At 43.8% G+C, this 22627-nt stretch overlaps 1 long non-coding RNA gene across 1 annotated transcript in view; it reads right to left on the reverse strand.

Moving 5' to 3' along the window:
* Positions 1–17312: 17312 nt before the first annotated feature.
* LOC141060586 (uncharacterized) overlaps positions 17313–22627 on the reverse strand; it is a 154875-nt gene continuing 149560 nt past the window's right edge. The window contains exon 3 of the long non-coding RNA XR_012222728.1: positions 17313–18232. This is a non-coding gene — a long non-coding RNA (uncharacterized lncRNA). The remainder of the gene's footprint in view (positions 18233–22627) is intronic.

Below are 22627 nucleotides of genomic sequence, written 5' to 3' on the forward strand. Positions count from 1 at the left end.
GATCAAACTTTGCTTTCCTGAAATTCAGCGTTTTTGTAACCCCCTTCCAGGGCACCTTACTGAAGGACAAGTGGAATTGTATTATATTGTGTTCACTGTTCCCTAGGTGCCCATCGACTCGTACTTCTGTTATTCTATCTGGCCTGTTGCTTAAAATGAAGACCAGAAGGGCTGTCCCTCTAGTTGGGCCCTGCACAAGTTGTGACAGATAATTATCCTTGGTCACTGACAGAAATTGGTTTCCTTTCTGAGATACGCAGGTTTCAGTTTTCCAATCTATGTCGGGGTAGTTGAAGTCCCCCATAATAATCACCTCATTGTGATTTGCTGCTTTGTCTATTTGTTTCAATAATACATTTTCAGTGGTTTCTGTTATATTTGGTGGCTTATAACAAACCCCTATGAGGATTTTATTACTTTTCCCTCCTTGTATCTCCACCCATAGAGATTTCACCTCTTCATTTCCCTCTAGTATATCTTCTCTTAGTGTGGGCATTAAAGTGGACTTTATATATAGACAGACTCCACCCTCTTTCCTTTTTTTACAATCCCTCCTAAACAAATCATATCCTTGCAAGTTAGCCGCCCAGTCATAGCTGTCGTCTAACCATGTCTCAGTTATTCCTACTATGTCGTATTTTTCCTCATACATTACCAACTCCAGATCTTCAATCTTATTGGTCAGGCTTCTTGCGTTGGTCAGCATGCAGGAAAAAAGTTTTGCTTCCTTTTTCTTAGCTTCCTTCTGAGTACCCTGTCTTGGGTCCTCTTTACCACATCTAGTATCCTTGATTAGTTTGTCCTTCTGCTGCATGTTCTTGTCTGCTGTTTTTCCTCCCATCCCCTCTTCTTCTAGTTTAAAGCCCTCCTGATGAGTGTGGCAAGTCTTCTTGTGAATGTGTGTTTCCCAGGTTTTGTGAGGTGTATCCCATTTCTTGCGAGAAGTCCATCGTAGAGGTAATTCACGCCATGGTCCAAGAATCCAAATCCTTGCTGCCTGCACCACCGTCGTAGCCAGTTGTTCACCTCTAGTATCCTATTCCATCTTCTGATGCCATGACCATCGACTGGGAGGATTGATGAGAAAACAACCTGTACGTTCCGTTCCTTTATTTTCTTCCCCAGAATTTCAAAGACTTTGCAGATAGTTGGTAGGTCATTTCTTGCCGTGTCGCTTGTGCCTATATGTATCAGTAGGAAAGGGTAGTCGTCCTTGGATTTGAGGATAGTTGGTATCCTGTTGGCACTTCCTTGATTTTTGCTCCTGGGAGGCAGCATACTTCTCATGCGGTTATGTCCAGCCTGCAGATAGTTGCCTCCGTGCCTCTTAATAATGAGTCGCCCATAACTACCACTCTTCTTTTCTTTCCGGACGCACTGCTTGTTGCTTGTGAGTGTTTTTGAGTGTCATTTGTTTCCGCTTTTGTTGACAGAGTAACTTCTTTTGTTGATAGTGTGTCTTCTCTTGTAGATACGGTATCATCCTGAGCTGTGCCATTTTCGTTCTCCAGCATGAGGGCTTCATATTGGTTGCTAAGCTGTGTGGTTGGTGATGACCACTTGATCCGTTTGCTTCTTTTTGTCACATGGCTCCACTTCAGCCTCTGTATGTGCTCTGAAGCTTTTCTCACTTTCCGTATCCTGAATGGTTGCTTCTGCTTCATCCAAGAAGTCCTCATGTTCTTTAATTACCTTCAATGTTGCTATTCTTTCTTCCAGTCCCTGCACCTTTTCCTCTAAGAGGGCAACAAGTTTGCACTTCTGACAGGTAAAGTTGAGTTTTTGGGCTGGAAGATCCGTAAACATGTAGCATGTGTTGCAGGTGACCATGTGGATTTTCTTTTCTTCCACATTGCTATTGCTGATGCAGTCTATGACTGGTGGAAACTTAAGGCTTAAGGCGACTCTTCTCCTCTTCCCAGAAGGCACCGGAAATATGCAGATGAGCTTCCTGCTTCTCCAATCCCTGGTTTTGCTATGTCCTCAAACAGTGAGACCCGGCAAGTCCCAGAGATCGGTCAGCTTAAGGCGACTCTTCTCCTCTTCCCAGAATGCACCAGAAATATGCAGATGAGCTTCCTGCTTCTCCAATCCCTGGTTTTGCTATGTCCTCAAACAGTGAGACCCGGCAAGTCCCAGCGATCGGTCAGCTTAAGCTTCCTGCTTCTCCAATCCCAATTGTCTTCAATGGCAATCTGTTCCTTGGTAATGACAACATTGCGTAGGACCACACATGCTTTGACCACCTCATCCACAGTTTCAGTTTTCAAGTTAATTGCGGTCAACAATACTTTCCATTTTGCAGTCAGAATTCCAAATGTACATTTCACCATCCTCCACGCTCGTGTCAACCGATAATTGAACACTCTTTTGATTGGCGTCAAGTCTCTGCTTGCATATGGCTTGAGCAGGTGTTCCGACAGTTGGAAAGCTTCATCCCTAACGCATACAAATGGCAGTGGTGGCTCAGAAGTTTGAGGTAGCAGTCTTGAAGGTGGAAATTGGAATGTTTTTCCATATAAATTACGTCCCATTGCTGACAGTTTAAAAACTTGGGAGTCATTGGAGCGGCCATAGGCCCCAATATCCACCGCAATGAATTTGTACTTGGTGTCTGCAATGGCCATCAGGACTATGGAAAAATATTTTCTATAGTTAAAAAATTCAGATCCCGATAAAGCTGGTTTTGTGATCCTGATGTGCGTGCCGTCAACTGCACCCAGGCAATTAGGAAACTGACAGATTTTGTAAAATTGGTCAGCTATTTCCAGCCACCTCTCCATTGTGGGCTGTGGGATAAACTCTTCCTGTAGACCGACCCACAATGCACGGCATGTGTGCTTGATGATACCTGATAAGGTTGAAATCCCAATCCTATATTGGTAATGTAGTGAGGAAAGGGATTCGCCAGTTGCAAGGAATCTGTTAAAAAAGGCAAAAACAATAATTAATACAAAATACCAGCAACAACATTACAGTTACAGGAGGAGAAACATTAGCTTTAACAGAAGGAGAAACATTACAGTTATAAGTCTGCTTTCGAGGAGGAAAAATAGAAAATGGCTTACCAGAGAGTCACCATCAAGCGCACTGCCGGTGAGATGGAGAAGCGGCATTAGGTGTCATGTCTCTGGATCAGTTCTCCAACCCGGTTCACCAGAAAGTCAAAGCTTTCCGCTTTCATCCTCACATAATTAGAAAACTTCTCCGGATTTCCTCGCAACTCCAGATATAAAGTGGAAAACACCCCACGTGTCATCCTCAGTACCGTTATAGAGTGAATCCAAATCCGACGTCGGCGAAGATGCATGACACGCTGTCTTTCTCTCTCCTTCTCCATGACAATCATTGCCAAACGATTGGCCTCAAAAGTAAGATCCACATATATCTGCAAGATGTTTGCAATAACAGCTTCCATTTTTCCTCTTGCTCGCCAACAATTTCCAACAACCTATCAAGCAAGGGGTGTAAAACCAATGTATATATAGGTTTCCTGTAGTTTTCCAGTAGCCAATAAAGTTTTTGGGGCGTTTCTAAAAACCGGGTCCGGCAAAAAAAGGGCGAAGTGGGTGGAAAACCGGATGAAAACGTATGCGCTGGATCCAGCTTTTTGCCGGATCCGTAGACCGGATCCGGCAAAAAGCCGGAACCGGCACATGCGGTTTCCGCATTTTATGCCAGATCCGGCAATGCGGCGCAAAAAACCTCAAGTGTGAAAGTAGCCTAAGGCTGAGTTCACACGTGGCGTTTTTTTCGCGTTTCCGCGGCGGTTTTAACTGCACGATTTTGCCGCAAAAACGTGAAAAATAAGCATCCCATGCATTCCTATGGGATTCCGCAATGCTGTGCTAATGCTGCGCTTTTTACCGCGGCAGAATCGCTTTGCGGTAAAAACCGCAGCATGCTCATTAATTTTGTGGAATCGCGGCGATCCCGCACCCATAGGAATGCATTGTTCCGCTTACTTCCCGCATGTGGCTGTGCACACCATGCGGAAAGTAAGCAGAACATTTGCGGATGGTACCCACTGTCCGGAGGAGAGGAGACTGTCCTCCGGGCTTTGGGTACCATATCCCTGTAAAAAATAGAATTTAAAATAAAAAATATTGTTATTCTTACCTTCCGGCGTCCCGCGCAGCCTTCCCGCCTCTCTCCATGCTCTAGTTCCCTGTAATCCTTTGCGAAAATGCCGGCGATGGCGTCTGTTCTCGCGGGATCGCGAAGTCTCGCGGTCATTCGCGCGACGTCATCGCGAATTACCGCGAGACATCGCGATCCCGCGAGTACGGACGTCATCGCGGGCATTTTCGCAAAGGATTACTGGGAACGGCTGCGCGGGACGTCGGAAGGTAAGAATAACACCAGTTTTTATTTTTTTTTTACATTTTATCTTTTACTACTAATGCTGCATAGGCGGCCTCAGTAGTAAAAAGTCGGTCACACTTGTCAAACACTATGTTTGACGAGTGTGACCAACCTGTCAATCAGTTCTCCAAGAGATGCTACAGATCGCTTGGAAAACGCTAGCATTTTGCAAGCTAAATACGCTTGCAAAATGCTAGTTTTTCCGCGGGAAAATCGCGGGAATTTAAAATGCGATTTTCCCGCGGAATGGAATTCCGGAATTCTCGCGGTAATTTCCGCGAGAGTTCCGGTACGTGTGAACTTAGCCTAATAGTGAAAATTCATGCAAAAAATGGCACAGTATAAGATACACAAAGGAGAGGGCGATATTGAGGTTAAGTATCCCAGGCCACAGCGTTAATACAAATGTGATAAATACTTAGGCATGTATGGACCCCATAAAAGTATATATATATGTAATAAAGTGCTAATTGCCCTGAAAAAAACAGGGCATATATACAGTATCAAAATGGGGGCCAGAATAGCCTCTATGTAAACGTCAGTACTGTGCCCAGGATAAGAACCATAGAATAAAGACCCCATAGCTATGGCGTGCCATACCGGTAACAAGTAAAAAAGGTCCTACAGATCCTTATCTGGTGCCCCATACCTGGTTCACACTGGTAAGCGCCATTATTGGGCGGTTCACTTCCGGGACCTTTTTTGCTTGTTAGGCTAAGTGCACACGTACCGGAACTCTCGCGGAAATTACCGCGAGAATTCCGGAATTCCAGTCCGCGGGAAAATCGCATTTTAAATTCCCGCGATTTTCCCGCGGAAAAACTAGCATTTTGCAAGCGTATTTAGCTTGCAAAATGCTAGCGTTTTCCAAGCGATCTGGAGCATCGCTTGGAAAACTGATTGACAGGTTGGTCACACTCGTCAAACATAGTGTTTGACGAGTGTGACCAACTTTTTACTACTGAGGCCGCCTATGCAGCATCAGTAGTAAAAGATAGAGTGTAAAAAAAAATAAAAAATAGTGTTATTCTTACCTTCCGAAGTCCCGCGCATCCGTTCCCAGTAATCCTTTGCGAAAATGCCCGCGATGACGTCAGTTCTCGTGGGATCGCGACATCTCGCTGTAATTCGCGATGACATCGCGCGAATGACCGCGAGACTTTGCGATCCCGCGAGAAGGGACGTCATCGCGAGCATTTTCGCAAAGGACTACTGGGAACGAGAGCGTGAAGAGAAGCGGGAAGGCTGCGCAGGACCCCGGAGGGTGAGAATAACAATATTTTTTATTTTTAAATTCTATTTTTTACAGGGATATGGTTCCCAAAGCCTGGAGGACAGTCTCCTCTCCTCCGGACCATGGGTACCATCCGCAATTGTTCTGCTTACTTTCCGCATGGTGTGCACAGCCACATGCGGGAAATAAGCGGAACAATGCATTTCTATGGGTGCGGGATCGCCGCGATTCCGCAAATTAATGAGCATGCTGCGGTTTTTACCGAGAAGCGATTCCGCCGCAGTAAAAACCGCAGCATTAGCACAGCATTGCGGAATCCCATAGGAATGCATGGGATGCTTATTTTTTGCGTTTTCGCGGCAAAATCGCACGGTTAAAACCGCCGCGGAAACGCGAAAAAAACGCCACGTGTGAACTCAGCCTTACTAGTATGGCATACCATAGCTATGGAGTCTTTTTTCAATGGTTCTTATCCAGGTCACAGTACTGACATTTACATAGAGGCTATTCTGGCCCCCAATTTTGATACTGTATATATGCCCTGTTTTTTTCAGGGCAATTCGCACTTTATTACATATATATATACTTTTTGGGGTTCATACATGCCTAAGTATTTATCACATCTGTATTAACGCTGTGGCCTGGGATGCTTACCCTCACTATCTCCCTCTCCTTTGTGTATCTTATACTCTACCATTTTTTGTATGAAGTTTTCACTATTAGACATGCTATTATATATATGATGATAATAAATTTTTGCTATTTTATACGCTCCTTTGTCCTCTTACTTCGCCTATATGAAGAGTTTATTTTTGAGGCACATTATTGAGTGTAGGTCAAATGAAGGATCCTCCGATAAGCTAGTTAAAATAAAGAATGGGATCTAATCTGTGGATGGCATTTCCAACCTAAAATCAATGTAGCTTTGGGCTGAGTACTGACTTTTCTCAGAATTATCCTTACCCCACAAGTAGGTGTTGCTTTCTCACTAAGCTGCTTGCCTGTTGTCATGTAGCCAATCCTAGGCTTGTGCAGGTTTACATTTTTGTCAATGGTGTCCTTAAACAAATAGAAAAATATTCAGGATTGAGAGTCCTCAGTAGTTGATACCTTTTAATGGCTAACTGAAAAGATGGTAACACATTGCAAGCTTTCGAGACTACTCAGGTCTCTTCATCAGGCTAGACTAATACAAAATCTGAAGTCACATATTTATGCACAATACAGCCTAGAAAAAATGCAATAGATAAGACAAGTGATGTGAAGCAGAACTATCAATATGGGAGAGGGAGAAACATAAATATAAACATTGGACCAGTTCATAGATAAGGAGTCTGGATGTTTTATGGTCCTCTGATTGGGGTCTAGTTCTGTGTTGCCCCGCAAGGTTTTAAAAGGAAATTCCTTAATTGATGTAAAAAGACATAAATCCATGCGACACATTCATTCCAGCACTGAGAGTGTCAAAGTTCGTCATAAATTTGTACTCCCAAACTCGTCTCTCTTTCTGAGATGTGAAGTTACCTTTCAATACCAGTAATTTCATATCCATGCTGCTGTGATCAGGGATACAGAAATGTTTTGCCACAGGTAGATCCATTCTTTTTTCTCTTATTGTGTGACGATGAGCATTCATCCTTGTTCTAAGCTTTTGCCACATCCAAACATCCAGACTCACAATAAACCATACAAAAACGAAACAAAAATTGATTTTCCTGGGAAATATGTTAAGGAACATTCTTTCCAGGGTAATGACTTGTATATAAGGCAAAATAAATAACCAAATACAAATGCTCCTCCACACCTTTGGCTATGTTCACACATAGCATTTTTGATGCGTTTTTGAACTTTAGCTTTGCTTTCAACCAAGACAAATACATTCACTGGGAAATGTCATTTTAACATTTTGCAACCTTAGCTGGCAATGTGGTGTGTGACAAATCTTATTTCATTTATGAAGAATGGACTCTGAAAGTCACAAAGCCTATTTTTATAGGGCCATCAGGCGGCCCTCACTATTCTTAGAGAGCCATCAGCCGGCTATTCTTTGTGGTTACCATTATTAAACAGTGAGTCTCCTACAGTATGCAGTGAGTGGCAGGTCTGCCCAAAATTTGGACGCACCCAAATACCCCTTTGAAGAGACATACAGGAGGGCCTCCTGAAAACAATGTTCCCATTATTAGGAAGTGTGTCTCCCATAGTGTTTGCCTATGCAGTGAATGCAAGGCCTGCCAAAAATTTGGAGGCACTCCAATGCCCCTTGGAAGAGATGTAGCGGAAGGCCTCATAAAAAAAATATTCCCATTTGAAAGGAACGAGTCTTCTATACTTGTAATGCTCATGCACTAAGTGTATGGGCTGACAAACATTTACCCCTGAGGGGTATACATGAACATACTGTATAATTTTTATTTTTACAAGCATCATAAACACCCTTTAAAAATTTTTTGTGGGTATTGCATTACGGACCACAATCACCCTGGTGATATAGTGGTAGAGGATGAGAATGAGGAGAAGAAGGACAACAGCAAATAGACAAAATCAGGAAGCATATACATATGTGTGGGTGTGAAGAGGTGCATGGGAATAGACCTCACAAAAAAAGACATTGAATTTGAGTTTATGTTACGCAGCTATTATTCATTGGTGTTGAGAAGTCTGGCTCAATCCAGCCCTTGTTCATTTTTTTATGAGTCAGCCTGTCAGCATTTTCAGTTAACAAATCAAAAAACTGACCGTCACATCCAAATATGAATTAGGTATGAACAGGTGCCTACCTAGAGTCGACATCTCATATGCAATCAAACAAACAAGGCAGCACACTGCAGCGCTATAGCATGCAAAAATGAAACATGAAAATTGAATTGCATTACTGCACCAGAAATATGAAAAATTGAGAATGCTTAGTGCATAAATTGGCCAATTCATGTGTACCTGGTAGCCATGGTAAGGTGATTCTCGTATACCAGGACCTAATGGGAATTTTTTTAATAATTTCACAACAAGAGCCTTCTGGTACTGCCACATTTTAGTAGACTTGTCTGCCTCGGGAATAAGAGATAGAAAGTTCTCCTTGTAGCATGGGTCTAGAAGTGTCACCAACCAGTAATAACCGTCACCCAAAATTTTGAGAACACTAGGGTCACGGGAAAGGCAGCATAACATAAACTCAGCCATGCATGCCAGACTGCTAACAGGCAAGACATCTGTATCCTCACCAAGAGGACGACTGACCATGCTCTCTTCCTCCTCCTCCCTGTCCTAAGGCCATCCACGCTGAACAGACGTATGACAGTTGTGCAGGTAGTACCGTCTATAGCGCATTAAACTAGCTCCTGTCCTTCATCCTTCTCCTCCTCCCCCTCTTCCTCATTGTCACCCAATCCTCGTTGGGATGAGATGAGACTGGGCTGTGTGTAATCACCCTGTATGGTTTCTTGCTCCATTTCATCGTGCTCAGCTTGCAATGCATCCTCTTTGATTGTGAGCATACAGCATTTCAGAATACAGAGAAGTGGGATGGTGATGCTAATTATGGCATCATCGCCGCTCACCATCTTGGTGGAGTCCTCAAAGTTTTGTAGGATGGTACATATGTCTGACATCCATGTCCACTCCTGAGGTCTTAAGTGTGAAGTCTGAACTGAATACTGACAGCCTTGTTGATGCTGGTAGTTAACAACTGCTCTCTTCTGCTCACAAATACTTCCCAACATCTGCAGTGCAGAGTTCCAACGCATGGGGACATCACACACTAGTCGGTGAGCTGCAAACGCTGCTGAAGCACAGCAAGGGCAATGGAAGCTGTAGCTGACTTTCTAAAATGGGCACACTGGCAGCGTACTTTGACAAGCAGATCTGGCAGCTCGGGTAGGATTTGAGGTTAAGCACATGGCCCAGGCATGGTTCGTGTGTGAGCTTGCCTCGCCTCAGTAACGACCAAGTTCCAGCCATTGTCACACACGACCATGCCTGGCTGTAGGTTCAGCAGTGTCAGCCACAGATCTGCCTGCTCTTTCAGAGCTGTCCACAACTCTGCAGCATTGTGTGGTTTGTCACCTAAGCATATTAGCTTCAGCACAGCCTGTTGCCGCTTGGCTGAGGTAGTGCTGCAGTGCTTCCAGCTTGTGACTGATGTGGTCATTTTGGAGATGGAGGCTGAAGAGGAGGAGGATGAGGTGCAGGAGCTGTAGACTGTGGGGGCAACCCTGATAGACCTAGGGCTCGCAATCCTCAGCATCGGGAGGACGTGTTCCATCCCAAGGTCCGACTGGGTCCCGGCTTCCATTATGTTAACCCAGTGTGCCGTCAGCGAGATGTGCCATCCCTGCCCACAAGCACTTCTCCACATGTCCGTGGTTAGGTGGACTTTCCCAGTAAATTCATTATTGAGGGCACGGCTAATGTTGTGGGACATGTGCTGGCGTAATGCGGGGACGGCACACCGTGAGAAATAGTGGTGACTGGGGATCGAGTACCAAGGGATGACTGTCGCCATCACATTGTGGAAAGCTTCCTTCTCCACGAGCCTAAAAGGCAACATTTAGAGTGCAAGCAATCACGAAATGTGGGAATTTAGTAGTGTGGCCTGTGGGGCTTTGGCTGCGTATTTGCGCTTGCGTTCCACGGATTGGGGTATGGACAACTGAACGCTGCACTGGGACAAGGACATGGACGTGCTTGCTGATGGTGCTAGTTGAGTGTGTGCAATGACAGGTGCAGGGCAGGAGGCATCTTTGCATGCATCATGGACAGGAGGATTGGCTTGCATGCAGCGGAAGAAACAGCGGAAGAAGCAGTGGTGTCACCCGCAGACACTCTTCCTGGACCCTGGAGTTTGACCCACAAAGTCAGGTGCTTTGCTGCCATGTGGCTGATCATGCTGGTGGTGGTCAGGTTGGTAGTTTTGCTATGCTGTGCTGGCAGGTGGTGCAAATGGCCTTTTTGAGGTTATCAGCAGAGTCTTTAAAAAACAACCAGACTCGGGAAGACCTAACAGTTGGACTGGCAACTTCCGTCATGTTGGTGTTACGGGGAACGGTTGCCCGCCTTCTGTCTGTGGCCACCACACTGCTTCTTCCTGCCTGTTGTGGTACTATGCCTCCCTCCCCCTGTGTGCTGCTGTCCTTGCTCTGCATGTCCTCCTGCCAGGTTGGGTCAGATACTATATCATCCACCACCTCGTCTTTCACTTCTGGACCCTGGTCCTCCTCCTGACTTTCTGGCAATTGTGTCTCATCATCGTCCACCTTTTGTGACACTTTCCCTCCATCGCCTTTGTGTGACCTTGGCTGATCAAATATATGGGCATAGCTACATGCGATCTCCTCTTGCCCTGCTTCAAGTGGATTGGGCGAGAGGCCTGAATCTAAAAATGGAAAAGTGAACAGCTCTTCAAAGTGTCCAAGTGTGGGATCAGTTCTTTCCAGCACTTGGCATGGTGAGAGGTAGGAGGATCAGGGTGAACATTATGCGGTCCAGACTCACGGCTACTGAGACTTGACCATGTGGAAGACAAGGTGGTGGTGGTGGCAAAGTGACTGGAAGCATTATCCGCTATCCAACCATCAACCTTTTGACACTGCTCTGGGTTCAATAGTGTTGTGCTGCGGTCCCCTAGTAATTGGAACAGGAAGGTCAGGCGAGAAGATGTGGGTGTTTGTTGTGGCACAATTTCAGCTTGCCCACAGCCTCGTCCTCTGCATGCACCACTATCATCAACATCACGTCCAGTTCCCCATCCCTTGCCACGCGCCTTGCCCATTTTAAATGGAAGACAACATTTTCAACGTTCTCTACAAATGGCTGAAATTGGAGCGAATTTATATGTAATTCGTGTGACGAAAAGCCACAGTTTTAAATAGCTGGCCTGTAGGTAATTATTTTTTATCAGCAAACTGGTGTCAATATCTTTGCTAACACACTGCAATAAAATTTAAATGGAGGTGAGAAATGGCAGAATTTTGAGCGCACATATATGTGATCCGTGTGATGGACAAACCACAGTTTTAAATAGATGGATTTTTAGTGCTGTAATGTGGAAAGGATCTGGCTATATTCTGCAGTGCCAACAAGCAAATTGAGAAGAAAAACGGTGTTCTCTGGATTGCTTTTTAATCAAATAATCAGGATTAAAATTAAAAAAAAAATATTCCTGGCGCCTGATACTTGGGGCTACAGTATATCTAGAAATATCTGGAAAAGCAGCAGCAGACAGAACTAGAATGGATCCTCTTACTATAGGCACTGAAGTCTGCCATATACACTACCTGCCTGCCTAGCACTGATATCTATGCAGCTGGATTAGTCCTTAGAAGGACTGTTAGTTGAGATGGATATGTAGCGCCCTGCGTCTTTGTCACCACAAAAGGGTTGCTTGTGTTTTGTGAGAGTTATGCTTTCTCTGCTAGAGACCTGCAGCTGCACTCAGGGATGATCCAACCAATCAGCAGTGGTTTTGGGCTGTAATTCACGACTCAACTCAGACTAAATGTTATGTCATTTTGTTATGTGCTTATGTTCTTTGTGTAGCCCGAGGATGTGCTACCTTTAACTAGGGGGAATGTGGTGCCCTGCGTCTTTGTCGCCACAAAAGGGTTAAATATGTACTGTTTGCATGTGTTTTGTGAGCAATGGAAGTTATGCTTTCTCTGCTAGAGACCACAACACACACAATTTACCTCACTCCCTTACTTGTCTGAAGCTGAGAGCTTTGCAGACATACCATAACTGGGAGGGGGAGGAGTCGAGAGTTGTTGTTTCAGTGATGAAGAAGGGAAGATGAAGAATGCTCCTGGAAGCCATGATGACATGTGCTCCCTCAGGAGTAAAGCTAATAAGCATCAGGGAATCAGCCCCTAGGCCATCCATGCTTTCAGAGCAGGGTGGAAAGCTGAGAGACTGTGTGAGTTTATACAACCAACAGAAAAGTGTTTTCCCCAGGAAGACTGCCGCAAACTAGGATCAGTGAAGGATTGTGCAAGAAGAAACTCGAGCTTCACACAGGATCCAAGCTGCATGTTGCCAGCAGAGGGAAACACAGTGACTAGTGGTTATACTGGAAAGTTTAGACTCCAGGAAGCCTTGGTCCTAGAAGGGATTAGAGTAGCAGGAAGCTTACACCAAGTCACAGCAGAGTGAAGGATAACTCCCATTCTGCAGAGCAGACTGTAACCTCGTGAGAGTTGTAATATCTCCTCTGAACTGCACCTGAACTACAATAAATGATAAAGTGAATTTCCTTGTCTCCTGCCTTATTACTCCGTGCTTTCTACTTCCATCACAATCTCTGGGGGTCAGCCCTGGTTGGAGAGGGTTAAACATCTGCACTGCCATCACCATCTACTCCCCCAGGGATCATCTGCAGTGCCGGCTATACTAGTCGAACACTCCTACTGTCGTCACGAATCACTACATAAACTTTATCCCTAATCAATACTCCCCTTTTACATGACCGCCTGGGGCCACGGACCGGGTCACTGCCACTGTGACACATCCCTTTAAGACGACCGGCCCGGTACAGAGTATCCCACAGCCTCTGGGGAGCGTCAGATATGTGTATAATATATTGTGATATGCATACACTAACTAAGAAACAAGCAAATCTCTCTCTAGCTCAGCAGCAACTCTCCCTACACTGCCTGATTCCGGAGTAGACTGTGACGAGCATGGCGGTGCCAGGTCTGATATAGACTGGATGACGCTGTGTGGCCGGCCAATCATTGTAATGCCACAAACAACATGGCTGCGGCATTACAGTGTGTGGCAGACAATCGCAGTATGTTCATTGGCTCTCTAAAAAGTGCCAAACATGCAGGGAGGGGACCCGAGCTCCCGCCAAGCAACTCTGGAAATACTCGGCGTGTTCCGAGCATCTCAAACAGTGAGATGCTTGGGTGAGTACCGAGTAGTGAAGAGCATGCTCGCTCATCTCTAATCCCTGCCAGTCATTATTTACTTGTCTTGCTGTGATGACGTCACAAACAATGTGATTGCTGAAGCCAATTGTTTTTACCTGTACATGCAAGCATCATCACTGAGGGCAGCAATTGGTTGAAGTGGTCATGTGGATGTACAACATGTCTTCACTGCAGCAAGGTAAACAGATACAATCAGGGAACACCAAATCATCAGTTCTTGAGCAGCTGAAGATTTAACATGTGAATATTGGTTATTTTTTTATTTTATCGACTGCTACACTAGTTTTAACCCCTTCATGACTGGAGCTTTTTTTGTTTTTGCGTTTTCACTTTTAGCTCCCCTTCTTCCCAGAGCCATAACTTTTTTTATTTTTCTGTCAATATGGCCATGTGAGGGCTTGTTTTTTGTGGGACAAGTTGTACTTTAGAACAGCACCATTGGTTTTAGCATATAATGTACTGGAAAACTGGAAAAAAAATTCAAAGTGCAGTGAAATTGCAAAAAAGTAAAATCCCACACTCCAGTTTGCATCAGCTGCTCAGATATGCACAGAATGTTGCGGGTGCTCGAAATACATGCTCGAGTCCCTGCCCTGCATATTTCATGACTGTTAGACACCCAAAAAAAGCAAGTGGGGATCTGCATTATTTCATGCATACCCAAGCACCTGATGCAAACTCAAGTAGCGAGCACTTGCTCTCGACACCAACTGTCATATCGTCATTTTTTTTTACTTTTGCAAAAAAGAAACAATTCTAACCCTAACACAACCCTAACCCTAGCACAACCTTAACCCCAACTCTAACACAACACTAACCCTAACATACCCCTAACCCTAGCACAGCCTCAGTTCTAACCCTAACCCCAACCGTAACCATAAGCCAAACTGCAAAGAATGGAAAAAATAAAAAAAATTGTTATTTTATCATTATTATCTAACTAAGGGGGTGACAAAGGGGTGTTTTATTTACTATTTTTTAACACAGTGATCAAAAGGAACCAATAGGAAAATTTCATATTGTTGCCAGGCACCGACAGGCAAATCTCGGTGTGCACACTGTACATGCGCTCGCCATTTGTTTTCCGGGACCATGTCGCCTAGCCAGCGGATGGAGCAGGAGGAACCGCGGGATAGCAGAGGCACTGGTGGGTCTCAGGGGGGCATAATTTCTCTCTCCTCTGACATGTATATCATGTCAGAAGAGGCAGAAATCATTGAAACAGCCGGCCCACATTTTTATTTTTATGATCGCCGTTATTCACTGGATCGGACAAAGAAAAGTCCGGCCCTGATCAAGTTCTCTGTGGTCTTAGCTACCCCTGGTAGCGGAGATCCCAGAGATTTTCCAACTCTGGGGGGAGCTGCTGCTTTATTCTTGTTTGCTGTTTTAAAACAGCGATGAGGGAATAAGTACCGTTAGAGCCACCATTTTAATGCGTATTGGTGGTCGCAAAAGGGTTGCATCTATTTAGTGGATACGTCCTAATTCTGAACCTACACACAAATATGAATATTTTTTGCATTATTTTTGTAGGAAAGAATATGAAATATAAATAAAATTCTGAAGAGAATCATCATAAGGCCGGGGTCACACTTGGGAGAAATTCGCACAAGTCTCGTGTCTCAATACCAGGCACTGCCGCTGGCACTCGGACTGGAGCGCTCCGCTGCATAGAAATACATGCAGCCGTACACTCCAGTCCCGAGAGCCGACGGCAGTGCCGGGTATTGAGACGCGATACTTGTGCGAGTTTCTCGAAAGTGTGACCCCGGCCTAAAATGTAAACTTGTCATGCAAAAACCTTTGTTCCTGAAGTTTTAATTACTTAAGACAATAAGAGAGAGGTCCCTGCCCAGTGTGTACAACTCTGGATATAGTTAAATAAATTAATGGGATTTAGGTCTTCTTAAAGAAATTAGCTTTCAAAGCGATCTTAAAACTAGGAATGAAATGTGTAAGTCTACTCTTCCGGTCCAGTAGGTCCCATAAAATGGAATGAGTGTGAGAGATTGTAATAAGTATGGCTAAGAATCATAAGCAAAAACAAAAGAGAACATTTCAGCTCACCCCTGAGATGTAATTCCAAGCACAAGAAGGAGCACGGCTTCCTCACTGCTGCACAGCGTCCAAGGCAATAGGAAAAATAGAAGTGGATCCAGCTCACTCACAGGGCTTATTTAAAAATTAGAAAACTTTTATTGGATGATCCTTAAAAAATTCAAAATGACAAAACAGACATCTCAGATGGCACAGCAATGACAGGGGGTGGTGTATAATAAGATCTGTCTTTTAAATAATCCCTGTGAGTGAACTGGATCCACTTCTATTTTTCTTAAGAATCGTAAGGCATTGGCTGACAGAAGATCTTGAGTAGGTTGATAAACTAAAATGAAAGCTAATGTGCATGACAATACAATATTGTGGAGGGCTTTGTAGACAAGAAGGAGAGTTTTTGACTTGGAGTTTTGAACTTCTACAAGAACCCAATCATGTTTTTCTTTAACTAAGGCTTAGTGTTGAGCGATACCTTCCGATATCGGGAAATATCGGATCGGATTGGATTGGACCGATACCCCAAAAATATCGGATATCGCCGATTACGATACCGGAAACCAATGCAAGTCAATGGGACACAAATATCGGAATGAAAATAAACCCTTACTTTCCTTGTAGGTTAATTCTACATGAAGGAAAACAACTAAGAATAATGTAGAATGTATTGGGGGAGGTGGAGGAGACATTAAAGGCATAGAGGTTTAGCCCAATCAAATGGAATAGCAGGAATTAATTTTTTTTTTAAGACGTTCGGAGTTACAAAGATATTGACTATGTTAAACGGGTTGTCCGGGCTTTTCACATAATCTCAGTGCATATCAGGGCTGCAGAATGCTGACAATAAGTAATTTACCTTCTGTGGCTAGTCTGCACGGTTTCCAAGATATCATCTCTTGCTTCTAAGATAAACGTCTGGGGGGGTGTTCTGGCATTGAAATGAGAACTGGTCGCTTCCTCCTCCCTCACTAGTTTCACTTTCCATAGATCACTGTTCAGCGTGTGTCTGGGGGAGGAGCAGCCGGGTGGTCTGCTCGCAGCCAATCACAGCCATGCCATTAGTTAACATGCCTAACATGCATAACAGTATGTGCCCACACTTCTTAGGATTCCTCATTGGCTGAATAAAATCAAACTGGCTGATTGCATTATGGGAACTTCCGATTCCGGTATTCAATATTCTAAAAGTATCGGAACTCAGTACCAGAACTCCGATACAGCGAATATCGGCCGAAACCCGATACTGCAGTATCGGAATGCTCAACACTACTAAGGCTACATGTAAATGTTTTGATCAGTACCTGGAACCAGCCAAAACAAACACCAAGAGTTTAACAAAGATCAAATATAACTATTAGGCTAAGTACAGACAACCGTGTATTCTCTCATCCGAGAGAATCAAGTCGATTATGCAAATCACAATCTGAATAAACTCTGATCAGAGTTTGATCAGAGTGTGATCACATTGTGATGCAATTCTTTTGGATGAAGAAAAGATGGAGAAAAAATGTTCTCCATCTTCTTCATTCTGTCAGCGTGTGAATATGAGTAAAGGAAAAACAGTGTATGCACAACTTCAAAAGTTGCTCAAGTAGGGCCCCACACCATACATGAATAATAAAGAAAACTTGGCACTCAACTTCTAGAATATTTTTTTGGATTTTTTAATGCAGCCAGAAAATAATAGACGTTTCGGCCTCACTGGCCTTCATCAGTAACTATAAGTGAAAAAAATATATACAGCATATAATTGACAATGAATATATATCAATGAAAATTACAGCAAAAACAAATAAAATGAAGTATATGCAGGATTGGGCAATCTAGAATGACAAGGTAATATCTAGACATAAGGTCATGTCAGAATTGAACAGTCAGATTCGCTTAATGTGGCATGAAACTACCATTACATTGCACAAAAAAAATTAGAGACATACCAGATTGCAGTATAGTAGTTAATCGCATTCAGTGCGATAATAGAAGTGACACCATAGTCTAAAAAGGTAAATAAGTGGAGTTAAGGACATCAGACTAAATATACATAAATTGGAGGGCATAGTGAACAAGATGAAAAAGGAGGCCTACCACTTTAAATGTGCCTGGTCATGCACTAGGCTCTGGGCATGGAACCTGAATCAAATAGTACCTAGTGAAGGAAATAACTAGCCATAAAAATTGGTCCAAAGCAATGAAAGTACAGATTCCGGTATGAAGGGGGTTACAGGCTCACCTGGGTGGGGGTGTCATGCAGACATCAGCGACCCAGAATCCACTGTTGGTCAGCTGTGTGTGAACATGTGGGGGGCTCTGTATAAGCGAGGAAGGGGAGGGACAAACAATTTGCTAGGACCAATGGCAGTCAGTAGGAAGTGAGGGCAGTGAGAGCTTGTGCTCCACATGCGTTCCAGCAGCCATATTGGAGCCCAATAATGAATAAGAGGAGGATTTCCTGTATTCAAAGTGAGGTCTGGGAGGCAGAATGTGTTCCAGCGGCCATCTTAGAAGTGCAGAAGTATTCTGAGGCTCATTACAGCATCCATTAGAGTAGGATAGGTGGTGGCTACTATTCACTATTCAGTGTGGAGAATGGTGATAAATGAAGAGGAGAGTCAGAGGACAAGGATCCAAACGGAACAGATAGTCAATATAGGCGGCTCTGAAAAATGATAAGAGACAATTAGTAATCGGCATGCAATAGAATAATACCAGGAAAATATACAAGATCAGGAAAATAAACAAAATCAGGAAAATATGCAAAATCAGGAAAATATATGGAAAACAGGTAATTGATTAACAGTATGCATTAGACAAATGCTAGTAAATCATAATCGCAGTTTAATCCGCGTGGTCTTAAGGTACCCAACGTGTGAATCCAATAAGCTTCACGCATTGTGAGGGTTTTTATGCGGTCACCTCCTCTCCTAGGTGTTCAATTACCTGGAAACGAAGTTGGGAAATTTTGTGATTATGGGTAATGAAATGATAAGGAATGGGTAACAAGTTTCTGCATCTGATTGTGGACTTGTGCTTAGAAATTCGATCTTTCACAGGTTGGGTGGTTTCACCTACATAAGCAAGTCCACATGGACATTTGATCAAATAAACAACATGTGAGGTATCGCAGGTTGAGAAATCCCTGATTTTGAAGGTTTTGCCTGAGTGTGGGTGGTGAATTACGACACCCTTAATAACACTACTACATTGGTTGCAGTTGAGGCATGGGAAGGTACCAGATTTTGGTTTATGTAAGAACCGTTGGGTAGATGGAGTCGAATTCCTGTGTATGTCTGCTTTAACCATTTTATCCCGTAAGTTGGCCGCCCTTTTAAAACAAGGGAGAAAAGGTTGGTTAAATTTGGCAATATCTGGGTGCGCCTCTTTAAGTAAATGCCATTGTTGACGGATGGAACGGAGTAGTTTGTATGCAAAGGGTTGATAAGTATGTACAAATGGTATATGTTTACTGGAAGTATTATGGGTTCTGGGGGTTTCTTGGTTGGATTTGGTCAATACATGCTCAGGATAGCCCCTCTCACTGAATTTGATATGCATTTCACTGAGACGTGTTGATTGCAAAGTTTCATCTGTTACAATCCTTTTGATCCTCTGGAATTGTGATCTAGGGATTGAATTTTTCATAGCAGGTGGATGTAGACTATTGTGGAGCAGACTGTTGCGGTTGTTTTTTTTTGTTTATATATCCGTGCTAAGATGACCATTGTCATCCTTAATGACCAATGTATCCAAAAAACTGATCTGATTGAGGTCATATGTGACTGTAAAACTAAGACCGGGCCATGAGGAATTAAGTAGGGTGAGAAAATCGCTCAAGGAATCAGCTGAGCCCCCCCCATATGCAAAAGATATCATCAATATAACGTTTCCAGATAAGAACATTCTCTAGAAAAAGAGTATTCTTGTAGATGATAGTGGCCTCAAAATCGGCTATATAGCAATTTGCATACAGGGGGGCTACATTCGAGCCCATTGCTGTTATGAATGAGTCACCGTAGGAGGCAAAAGCAGAAATACAAGCTAAGTCCAGAAAACCAGAGAAGTTGGCAACTATCAGATTGCAGACCCCTGAACCTATCAACACAACTAGCAGTAGCCGTGGGGGGTTCCTACGATGCCCTAGACCCCTCGATCACAGCCGGAGAAATACATAGGCCTAAAGAAAGAAAGGGGAAATCTAAACTGCCCCAGAGCAGACCCCAAAGCAATAGACAGCCCCCAACATATAATGACGGTGAAGCAAGATGAAAATACTAACACAGACAGAAAGATAGACTGAGCAAAGACGGGGCCCCAAAACTACCTAGATAGGAAAGGAAAGGAAGGCTGCTGTCTGCAATCTGCCCAAACCCTATCAAAGACATAAGCCAACCAGCTGATATGAAAAAGGCCCTGAAGCAGCTAGGTGTCATGTCGGACGCTATTCACACCACAGCGTCCGGCAGGCAGAGGTAGTTCCACCTCCGTCCACTATAGCCTCAGTGGCACCGGCTTGAGTTTCTCAGGCTATCGGGGGTTAATCTAGCTGATGTATATATATCCCTTAAAAATGATACTTTATTCATTAAAAACCACAAATGTGGTAAACACCAACGAAGTGACAAAAATAAAGAAAAAGAAAAGTGTTCAAGCAGAAACCACTCTAAGGTGACACCTAAGAGTCCCTGATATGATCCTGAGCTGAAGTCTACCTGTCCGCGGAGGTTGGCACCCTAGGGGGGAACGTTGTGGCGCCCCCGCTCAACGATGACTGTCCCTAGGGGCCCTGGTATACCCTACAGCCGCTAGTGGTCACCTCTACCCGATGATAAAAGGGGACCTCTACTGCTAGACAGAGACCAATCTGCTCTAAAGAGGGCCCTGTGTCCCAAAGAAAAGAAGTTAAAAATAGAGAACACATATGGCATCAGGTGGTGTAATCAAATACTCAATTGCATAATGATGTCACCAATATTGACAATGGGGCATCATATATACACTAATGGGAGTCATAAACCGGACACTTTAGATACACTCCTTATTGCCACAATCTCACAGCTGTACGGTCTCTTCACATAAAGAGAAAAGATATATGTAATGCTGGCAATTTGACCAGTGTAGCACCGGATAAAGGATAGTGTCCCCTTATAAAATCATTTGACATCCCAATAGAAAAATAGCCCAATAGAAAAATAAACACAGAGCTGCCACAGCGATACTCATCTGTGTTCATCACCACCAGCCATCAAATGGTTAACGCCTCAACGCGTTTCGCCTGAGTAGGCTCATCAGGAGGCCCGATAATACAATATCTTGTGTCCCATAACGGTGCAGAAGCCAACCGATGCTCATCAAAGTTCCTCCTTTTAAGCCCGATTTTTCTAACTGCAAGACCACGGGGGTTGTCTATATGGCCATTTGCTCTTGCCCAAAAAATTATATAGGGAAGACAAGGAGAGAATTCAGAAGGAGAGTAGGAGAACATATGGGGGATATTAGAAATCAAAGAGACACCCCACTTGCTAAACACATGTGGATATGTCATAGAGGTGACCCCGGTGAAATTAAATTCTGTATTATAGAAGTTGTGAATGTGAACCCCAGAGGAGGGAATGTGGATAAGAATATTCTGAAGAGAGAGTGTGAATGGATATTCAGGATGGAGTCCTTGGAGCCGAGGGGACTGAATGACCAATTGTCGTTTGCCTGTTTCTTATAAGCCATAATTGAATAGTGTGATCTCCTCTTTTGAGGATATTGACCTTCCAGATTTTGTCTTTTGTTTCCCGTCTATTTGGGATTCCCATGTATTGTCATGGATCATTATATATATATAAATGTTCCCCCTTTTATTGCCCTACGCTAACTCACTCCCCATTGGACTTTGAGCAATTTATAATACCAGTTGATATATACAAAAAAAGTCTTTTGATTATATGTATTTGATAAGAAATACGCATTCTGACGCTTGTTCACACTAGTTAGCGTCAGTTGCGGTTTATTTGTATGTATATTTGAACTATTAATGCACAGTGTATATATAAGACACAACTGTTAAGCTAGTGAAGAGTGCAACTTGGTCATATAAAATATATACATAATGGTGAACTGTGGTATTGTGTGTGGCGCATCCTTTCAAGATGGGGGAGTGTAACATTCTCTGTGAATCACATGTGCGTGCGCTGCACGTCAGACCTGGCAGTATGTTTCATCCGCAGCGATTGGAGAGAGCTGCGAGACTGCCTATTGGTTCTCTAGAAATGACGCTGCGCACGTCAGACCATGTAGTTTGTCTCGGCTCCAGCGATTGGATAGTGCTGGGATACCTGAAGAGACCCGATTGGTTGTCCCTGAGTGACGCTACATGTGGGTCCTGACAGCCAATCGGAACACCTGGGTCTGTCTAGTGCTGCTTGATAATATAGTAGGGACACCGCAATAGGCGCTTAGCGCTGCTATGTCACACGAGTGGGCGGAGCATATGCGGTCTTAGCGGCGGGCTTAAAAGGAGGAACTTTGATGAGCATCGGTTGGCTTCTGTACCGTTATGGGACACAAGATATTGTATTATCGGGCCTCCTGATGAGCCTACTCAGGCGAAACGCGTTGAGGCATTAACCATTTGATGGCTGGTGGTGATGAACACAGATGAGTATCGCTGTGGCAGCTCTGTGTTTATTTTTCTATTGGGCTATTTTTCTATTGGGATGTCAATTGATTTTATAAGGGGACACTATCCTTTATCCGGTGCTACACTGGTCAAATTGCCAGCATTATATATATCTTTTCTCTTTATGTGAAGAGACCGTACAGCTGTGAGATTGTGGCAATAAGGAGTGTATCTAAAGTGTCCGGTTTATGACTCCCATTAGTGTATATATGATGCCCCATTGTCAATATTGGTGACATCATTATGCAATTGAGTATTTGATTACACCACCTGATGCCATATGTGTTCTCTATTTTTAACTTCTTTTCTTTGGGACACAGGGCCCTCTTTAGAGCAGATTGGTCTCTGTCTAGCAGTAGAGGTCCCCTTTTATCATCGGGTAGAGGT

Source organism: Dendrobates tinctorius, unplaced genomic scaffold, assembly GCF_039654945.1.
Source record: "Dendrobates tinctorius isolate UK_male_01 unplaced genomic scaffold, ASM3965494v1 ptg000241l, whole genome shotgun sequence".
NCBI lineage: Eukaryota > Metazoa > Chordata > Amphibia > Anura > Dendrobatidae > Dendrobates > Dendrobates tinctorius.